This window comes from Mchenga conophoros, linkage group LG23 (assembly GCF_057382185.1).
Source record: "Mchenga conophoros isolate Kocher_MC1m ecotype Shallow Benthic linkage group LG23, M_conophoros_male_GT1.1, whole genome shotgun sequence".
Lineage (NCBI taxonomy): Eukaryota > Metazoa > Chordata > Actinopteri > Cichliformes > Cichlidae > Mchenga > Mchenga conophoros.
In genome coordinates, this window is record NC_140547.1 from 22,490,160 (window position 1) to 22,499,479 (window position 9,320).

The window sequence follows — 9,320 nt, forward strand, 5'->3', positions numbered from 1 at the left end:
AGCTGCTTGAAATGAGGATTAGTGCTAAACGAGGAGGAGACACACACACACACACACCCTTACAGGAGGGCACACTTAGTGAGATCCAGTAGCGTTTTTTTAAAGGGGTGACATGGGCGGTTGCCCAGGGCGGCATCGTGGTGGGGGCTGCATCATGGGCATCGGCAACAAAAAGTTGCTCGTACTCATGTGAGACATTTAAAATGACATTTAAAATGTCTCGCTTTTAATAAATAATTATATGAATCTTACAACCAGTTTTTATCTGATGTAAAATGTATAGACATCATACATATACCAACAAGACTGTACATCACTGTCACAACAGCGTTTGTTTTCATTCAAAGACTTTATGTTTTTTCCTGGGGGGCCGGTCTCTAGTCAAAATGGCCGGGCTGATTTTTTGTTTCTTTAAGCAAGTTCTGCATGACTGAGCCAAGTGTCCTCTTTTTTTGGAAATCAAAATATGGTCACCCTACTACAGGGAGTGCAGAATTATTAGGCAAGTTGTATTTTTGAGGAATAATTTTATTATTGAACAACAACCATGTTCTCAATGAACCCAAAAAACTCATTAATATCAAAGCTGAATGTTTTTGGAAGTAGTTTTTAGTTTGTTTTTAGTTTTAGCTATTTTAGGGGGATATCTGTGTGTGCAGGTGACTATTACTGTGCATAATTATTAGGCAACTGAACAAAAAACAAATATATACCCATTTCAATTATTTATTTTTACCAGTGAAACCAATATAACATCTCCACATTCACAAATATACATTTCTGACATTCAAAAGCAAAACAAAAACAAATCAGCGACCAATATAACCACCTTTCTTTGCAAGGACACTCAAAAGCCTGCCATCCATGGATTCTGTCAGTGTTTTGATCTGTTCACCATCAACATTGCGTGCAGCAGCAACCACAGCCTCCCAGACACTGTTCAGAGAGGTGTACTGTTTTCCCTCCTTGTAAATCTCACATTTGATGATGGACCACAGGTTCTCAATGGGGTTCAGATCAGGTGAACAAGGTGGCCATGTCATTAGTTTTTCTTCTTTTATACCCTTTCTTGCCAGCCACGCTGTGGAGTACTTGGACGCGTGTGATGGAGCATTGTCCTGCATGAAAATCATGTTTTTCTTGAAGGATGCAGACTTCTTCCTGTACCACTGCTTGAAGAAGGTGTCTTCCAGAAACTGGCAGTAGGACTGGGAGTTGAGCTTGACTCCATCCTCAACCCGAAAATGCCCCACAAGCTCATCTTTGATGATACCAGCCCAAACCAGTACTCCATCTCCACCTTGCTGGCGTCTGAGTCGGACTGGAGCTCTCTGCCCTTTACCAATCCAGCCACGGGCCCATCCATCTGGCCCATCAAGACTCACTCTCATTTCATCAGTCCATAAAACCTTAAAAAAACCAGTCTTGAGATATTTCTTGGCCCAGTCTTGACGTTTCAGCTTGTGTGTCTTGTTCAGTGGTGGTCGTCTTTCAGCCTTTCTTACCTTGGCCATGTCTCTGAGTATTGCACACCTTGTGCTTTTGGGCACTCCAGTGATGTTGCAGCTCTGAAATATGGCCAAACTGGTGGCAAGTGGCATCTTGGCAGCTGCACGCTTGACTTTTCTCAGTTCATGGGCAGTTATTTTGCGCCTTGGTTTTTCCACACGCTTCTTGCGACCCTGTTGACTATTTTGAATGAAACGCTTGATTGGTCGATGATCACGCTTCAGAAGCTTTGCAATTTTGAGACTGCTGCATCCCTCTGCAAGATATCTCACTATTTTTGACTTTTCTGAGCCTGTCAAGTCCTTCTTTTGACCCATTTTGCCAAAGGAAAGGAAGTTGCCTAATAATTATGCACACCTGATATAGGGTGTTGATGTCATTAGACCACACCCCTTCTCATTACAGAGATGCCCATCACCTAATATGCTTAATTGGTAGTAGGCTTTCGAGCCTATACAGCTTGGAGTAAGACAACATGCATGAAGAGGATGATGTGGACAAAATACTCATTTGCCTAATAATTCTGCACTCCCTGTATATGCGAAAAGTGAGCGCGAGAGCCCTCGGTGCGCCTGCTCACTGCTGAAGTCAAAGTAAACCTTATTGTCATCTCCGCTACATACAGTCCAGTATATAGACAGATGAAACGACGAGGCTCCAATTACAACAGTGCAAGTAAACAAACAATAAAAATAAGAAGAGTAAGAAAATAAATATATACTTTATGACTAGGGGTAAAGGGATCAATAACAATTTAAAATTTATAATTTAAAATTGGCTGCTTCCAAATAGAGCACATTTCATTCATTCATTTCATTCATTAATATTGTAAATCCAAGCCCATTATTAATTCATGATTTGAATCCTGGGTTATGTGAAATCCCAGAAATACACCTTAGACAAAGTGAATCTGTGAACTTTAGGTTATGTTGTGGTGATCCTCCGGTTGGGGGATGAGTGTTCATACTGTAGTGCAAAAAAACAAATGGAAGATGGACAAGAAAAGTTCAAAGCCATCAGGTGCTCAGTTTAGAAAAAAGAGAAAAGAAGAGGAGGAGAAAAGAGCAAAAGATACAGGTAAGCAGATGTCTCATAATGGAGGGTCATCCTGAAACAATCAGAATCAGAATACTTTATTAATCCCTAAGGAAATTATGTGGGTCACAGTTGCTCCAAGAAGAAATTGTAAAAATAACAGTAACAGACTAAACTCCAAACAATACAGTATGTTACAGATTTGACACATTTAAGAAATAGCACTAATGTATACAGATCACTCAGTTATGAATATCAAGGATTAACGGAGGTGATTATAAAGAAATATTGAGAAAATGGACAAGAATATTACAGAGTAGAAAAGAGCGTGTATAAAAAGGGTGTAACTATTACAGTGTGTTAGATGGAGTTGTACAGGGAGATGGCCACAGGCAGGAATGATTTCCTGTGTCGTTCAGTGGTGCTTTTTGGCAATCTCACTCTCGCCATCCCCACACCATTACTGGCCTTGTGGATCAGTTTATTTAGTCTGTTGGCATCTATGACCCTCAACCTGCTGCCCCAGCATGCAACAGCATAGAAGATAGCAGTGGACACAACAGATACAACAAGATAACATTCATTAATAGGGATAGTGAAAACTTCAGTTTATGTTTGTTAGAACGTTTGTTAAACAGTAGACACTGATGTAGCTTATTGAATCTTTTGGACTGTGTTCAGCACAATATTAATTAATCATTGTCAGTTGTTGATTTGTGCAGTTCTCATTGTGATGGCTGTTTGTTAGCCGTTTGCATACTATGAATACTCTCTCTCTTCATATATATATATGTGTGTGTGTGTGTGTGTGTGTGTGTGTTTGTTTCTCTTGTTAAATTCAGTATGGTTCAGTTCTTACAATAAAATATGTCAATGTACAATCCTTAATATGTTTTATGTGTGGGTGGGGGTGGGCTAGGACCGCTACAGGCTTGAAAATCTGTACATTTTGATCACATCGTCATCTGGCATTCCAAATAAACTGACAGGAGCGGAGAAATACCACGAATATCTCACTCTGATATCTTAAATATCTGCATTCTGCAATGCAGCAATAATGGCTACCATATGAAGCAAAAAAATAAAAAATAAAATAAGACCTGCCCCCCACCCCCCCTACCAACATTGAATAGCGCAATTGAGAGCAAATTGTGTGTCGCAAGTATTGGAGAAGCAGTTTGCGGCGCGAAGCATTAGCAAAGCAAACCTGACCCGAAGAGGCGAGACTGAGATGGTTTGTGCATGTGCAGATTTTAGAGGCTGGAAATGTGTGTTTAAGAGAAAAACATGGATTATAATCATAGTTAAAAACTCAAAAGGATAGAAAGACAACTTGTAGGTTGTGGGGTCTTTTATGTTAAATAAGTTTAAAGAAATATTGAACATCTCAGTATTTTTTATATTACGTCTTTAATTACATTTTTTCAATTCAATTTCCATTAATTTTATTTATATAGAGCCAAATCACAACAGCAGTTGCCTCAAGGCGCTTTATATTGTAAGAGAAAGACCATATAATAATACAAAGAAGAACCCCAACAATCATATTCCCACTTTGTGGGAAGTGGGAAGGAAAAGCTCCCTTTTAGCAGAAAGAAACCTCCAGCAGATAATGGCACTTATCTGCCAACCGGTTTTTCATCACTGATACAGTGGTTATTTATATGTACTATTCCATGCCACTAACTGGCTCATAGTGCTCAGGAGCAATGCAAACCGCTGTAGAGGCAAGTGCTGCAGAATAAATCCTACTAATAAACAGCTCATGATGTTGCCAGTGGGTAAAGTGAGTTTCAATTATAATAGCTATGCTCATGAAGCCTAAACCATGTTTGTGACAGTATGTTAATCAGGTTTATGGACACTTTCAGTCTGTCTTTGGTTCAGTAATGGGCTTTGTTGTGTTGGTTCTTGAATGAAGACTCCTGCTCAAGCGAGCAACATATTTTTAACAACGCTCTTCGTGTTTTCCATGCCAAACCATTTTCTATTTTGTGGGCAAGTACTGCCACCTAGTGACGCATGCATATACAATCAATATAGATTACGCCACAGGCTTTATATGAATGGTTAATTTACAGTACATTGTATTTTATGATTCAAGTGATATGTTTGTAGAACTGGAAGAAATGCTGATTCACCACAGCCAAAGTGAATAAATGTTCTGATATTGTTGTAATAGTGGTTGTGTAGTTAAAGTATAACTGAAGAAGAGCTTACTGATCTGGGTGAGTCTGAGTAATTTTCCACAGCATCGGCTCTCCTCCCCTGGGTGGAGTCCTCCTCACTCCTCCCTGCTCCTCACCTGTGGCAAATACTCCAGCAGTATTTATGACCAGCGCTCAAAATGAACCTTCACCAGATTGTCTGCTTACAATAGTCAGTTCCCTGCCTCACATTTTTGTCTTGTGTTCCTCAGTGTGTTTTGCTTAACCCTCTCTTCCTTTTCTCTAGTCGGCACCTGGATAGATCTTCCAATTCTCGTTGTAGTCACACCTCAGGATTCTGGTCTGCTGCTGCTGCTGGTAAAACTCTGCCTGCCTCGTTGCGCACCCACACTCTGTACTCACCCAGATCTAGTTCACTTCCTTCTCCAGTTAATCTCCACCTGCGCCATGTAAAACCTCTTAGCTTTGAAATCTTGGATTCATTCACTACACCGCAGACCACTCTGATTATTATCTCCTTTGTTTCAGTGTTGCTGTCCGCTATAGCTTTCATCGCCCCATTCCTGACCCTGCTATTCCTGTGACCTGACTCAGCTTGTGTTCTGGCCTTTCTCATGTTACCTTGTCATTGCTCGCTGTTGCATTTACTTTTAGCTTAGCTTTCTTTGTCAAAGACTCTAATAAAATAAATTTCTGTTAAAAGGCACTCAGCCTCTGCTTTTTGTTCTGCGCGCAAGTCCGATCCTTTTTCACGGGCCATTGAGCCCTGACATAATTGGATAATAAGACTTTACAAAAAAAAGCATATTCATGATGATATTCATTGGTTTGATCACATTTTATTTATTTATTTATTTTTGCGCAGTAAATAGGAGTTTTATTTCATGGATTTGTTTTTCACCTTTTTCTTTAGTTACATCAGCTTTACCTACATGCACAGCTTTACTTAATGATTATCAACAAATACCAACAATCAGTCTTGATTTTTGCCTTGACATTAAAGCAGAGTGTGTTTGTTTGATAATCTGGATGAAACTCAGGCTGCACTAACAATAGTTTAGGAGTTAAAAGATTTGCTTTTATGAGATATTGACTATTGAGTAGTAGGCCAATTGCTGTCGTAGTCTAAGAATAAATCCATGAATAGTCATGGAAGTTAATATAAGAAAACAAAACCAGTGATGACCAGTATTGCAGGGGAATGCAATAGATGAAAGTAGAAGAAATTAACTGTGCTGAACATCATGTTGTGTATATATGAGAACTGTGAATACCAAGTTAATAAACTGAATAATGAGTCACATTGTGTGGCCGTTGTACTGAGGGCATCTGCTGGTTCTGATATACTGTTGTATAGCCTTGTTTTGTGTCTTCTTAAGTGTAGTTTATATTCCATTTGACCGTTTGTGTGAAGGGGACAACATGTTGGAAACTCACTAAACTTGATGCTGAGGGTGTCAGGGTGATACATGAAAGAAAACAGATCCCTTCAAAGTAAAATGGAAATAACCAAAGAAGACAGTTACAGAAAACTTAACATGATATGCAAGACAAGGAAACACAAAAGGACCAAGATCCAAACACACAAACAAGACACATGGAAGCACAAACAGAAACATGGTGAAGACAGTCACTACTACTACTCTTTTCAAACATAAACTTTAAACTAGAAACAATGAACCATGAACAACAGGAAACTAAATATTATCAGAATAATAAGAGAAATCAAAACAGGAATAAAAAATACAGAAATAAAGCACAATAAACATTAAAACATTGGAAGAGGAAAAACCTCAACAGAAACACAAACTTGAATATAATAGGTAAAAATTAAAAACAGGAATCAAGGGCTAAAACTGAAAAAGAGGAGTCAGCTCATTGTTGTTCTAAAGGATTTTCTTGCCTCCACTAACATCGTCAGCAGAAAATCCCCAGACTCATAGTCATATCGAAACAAGTCTTCTAAAGTCTTCTAAAAAAATCACAAACAGAGTCATGTTTTTAAAGATACCTTTAAAAACTGAAAAACTCAAACTGGATTTCAATTTTATATTAAACTGTAAAAAATTCAGCATCACAAGGTTAGCTTCAGATTACTGACCTGAGTTTAACAGTGTATAAGAAAATTGTCAGGCAGACTTATTCCAGCGTCAATTCCTCTTGTTGAGCCTCAGCTCGATTTTTAACCTTGACAGTATTCGTTGTGGGCAAATCTCTTGCAGCACGTCTACAGTGACAGGATATCAGCAGCAGAGGACCAACTGCAAAGAAAAAGGTTTTAGTCAAACTTAAGCCTTCAAAAATTTGGAGACGACTGCACTGATGCTTCAAACAAGACTTTGATTAACACTGACTCCATTAAGATTTTTAGAGTTAGAGTGAAATGACACCAGTGTTTATATTTTAGCTATTACTGAAAAATAATTATTTTATTATTATTTTTTATATTCTGGTCTCAGAATGGTTCTTTATAAATTTGAAAGGAATGCCAGGATTGCTTTTAATTACTTAAAAGCAAGCATGGACTCTCACGTTTACATTTAAATGTATAATCCAATCAGTGGATCTGAAATTTCAAAAACTCACTTAAAATTTTTGCTTCATCAAAATTATCCACTAAAGTTATCTTACTTACATAGCAGCACCAGCAATGGGCCCTGTACTAGTGTCCCAATCCCTCCAGATCCTAATCGTGCTCCTTTGATTGGCTGATTGTTTCCACATATGACTCCATCCTCACAGCTGCAAATTTGAACTGTCATTTTTTGTGGTTCTGGACAGAAATGTCCCTGCTGATCTTTTACCACTAATTCCACCATGTAGATACCAGGCCCCACGGACTCCTGAGCCCGCAAAATAGCTGCAGTGTCTGTCAGAAATCAAACAGAAATGTGGAACATGTACAGAATTATTAATGTGCACCACTCTTAAAGTACAGCTCAAAACATACAAGTAAAATGCTGATAAAAAAAACAAAACAAAAATGCAAATGGATTTTATCCTCGTGTATGTATAGTGCACAATACAAGTTCTCCCCCTCAGTGTTTGTCCCAGTACCTGTTAACCTTTCCTGCATGTTTCTAGCAAGTTTGTGATTTTGTTTAATTACTCAAGTGACTTTGGACTTTTCATCAGCCAGAATGAAGATCTGTTTTCAGTTTACTTTGCCTATTTTCATGTGTCTGCAACTGAGTGCAAATTTGAAATTTCTCTGATTTATGACAGATTCTGAACTTTCTCAAGTTTGACTAGCTTGCTGCTAGTTTAAAAACATGACCTATTACTCGGTAATAAAATGAATTCTGAAAGATGAAAACAAAGTTGACACAACTAGCTCAAGGTTCATTTTCTATGCTTTTTTTTTCGTATTTATTTATTAAATTGTATTTTTTAACTAGATATATTTTAAATGATTGGAAGTCATCTCCTCACCATTGAGATGCTCCACTTTCCATTGTCCTTTGGTGCCTTCTGGGATGATCTCAAATTTAAAAGGAGGTCCATTAGGATATGCATCCTCATCATTGGCATTCAGAATAACAGTATTCTCTCTGGTGCATATAATATAGGTATTACTGGTCAGGATGGGGCAGTGGTCATTCAAATCTTCAACCTGGATGGCTATGGTACCAGTGCTGTTTTACTAGGCATGTCTGTGATGTGAAAACAGAGATGTTAATATATTAGTCACCAGTTTAACTTCATTTCCACTGATCTTTCCTTTCTTCAGAGACAAGTTCCAGGACTTTCTATCATGACTATATGCAGGCAGGCAAGAAGAAGGGACCCAAAATGCAGAACTCACGGAGGCAAACTTAACTCAAAATACTCAGCTTTATTGCTGGAAAGATACGGAACAAAAAACTAACTAAACTGGGAATACGGAACAAACTTAACAGGCAGGCAGGCTGGCAAGCAGAACACACAGTGAAAGTGAGGGTACGACGCAATAACGAGCAGGGGAAGACGCAGACACTAAATACCAGAGATGAACAGAGCTAAGAGGAAACAGCTGGGCGACACAGCTGACGCAGATTACACTGACGTGACAGGGAGAGGACAAAGCTGAACGCACTGACATAAGGTACAGACCTACAAAGTAAAACAGGAAGTACATGACAGACACAGAGATCCAGACGAGACACAGAACTTAACAGACGCAGACTCATGAGCAGACATAATAACATAATGGACAGACAGAGGGAACACAGAAAAGTGGGACCAGGGCAGACAGAACAGAAACCTAGCAGATGGCAAATCTTAATGGAAAACACAATTAGAATAAACAAGATCATAATAAAGAAACACAAAACACTGAGTCACCAGACTCAGGACCACGACACTTTCATTCTGTACCTTCTGTAATGCAGAGTACTTTGGCAAAATATGTCCCATTGATCAGGTATGGAGACTCCCTATCAGGTCTCTTGTTGAGTTTGATCTCAGCTGTCTTTGAGTCAATAGTCAGCCAGTTTTCAGGGTCTGAGACTTTGGCATACCTACATCAGAAAGAGCCCACAAGCCAGTTATCATTTTACATAGGAAGAGAAGATGACAATATAGTTCATGTTTCTTATCTAAGCACTGACCTGACATTCTCAGCTACTT

The 9,320-nt window shown here is 38.8% G+C and overlaps 1 long non-coding RNA gene across 1 annotated transcript; it reads right to left on the reverse strand.

Moving 5' to 3' along the window:
• Window positions 1-5,577: 5,577 nt before the first annotated feature.
• Window positions 5,578-9,320, reverse strand: LOC146547206 (uncharacterized). Its single transcript, XR_014890751.1, has 4 exons — window positions 9,069-9,320; window positions 8,145-8,365; window positions 7,348-7,581; window positions 5,578-6,973 (listed from the first exon to the last, which is right to left on the reverse strand). It is a non-coding gene; the product is annotated as an uncharacterized LOC146547206 (long non-coding RNA).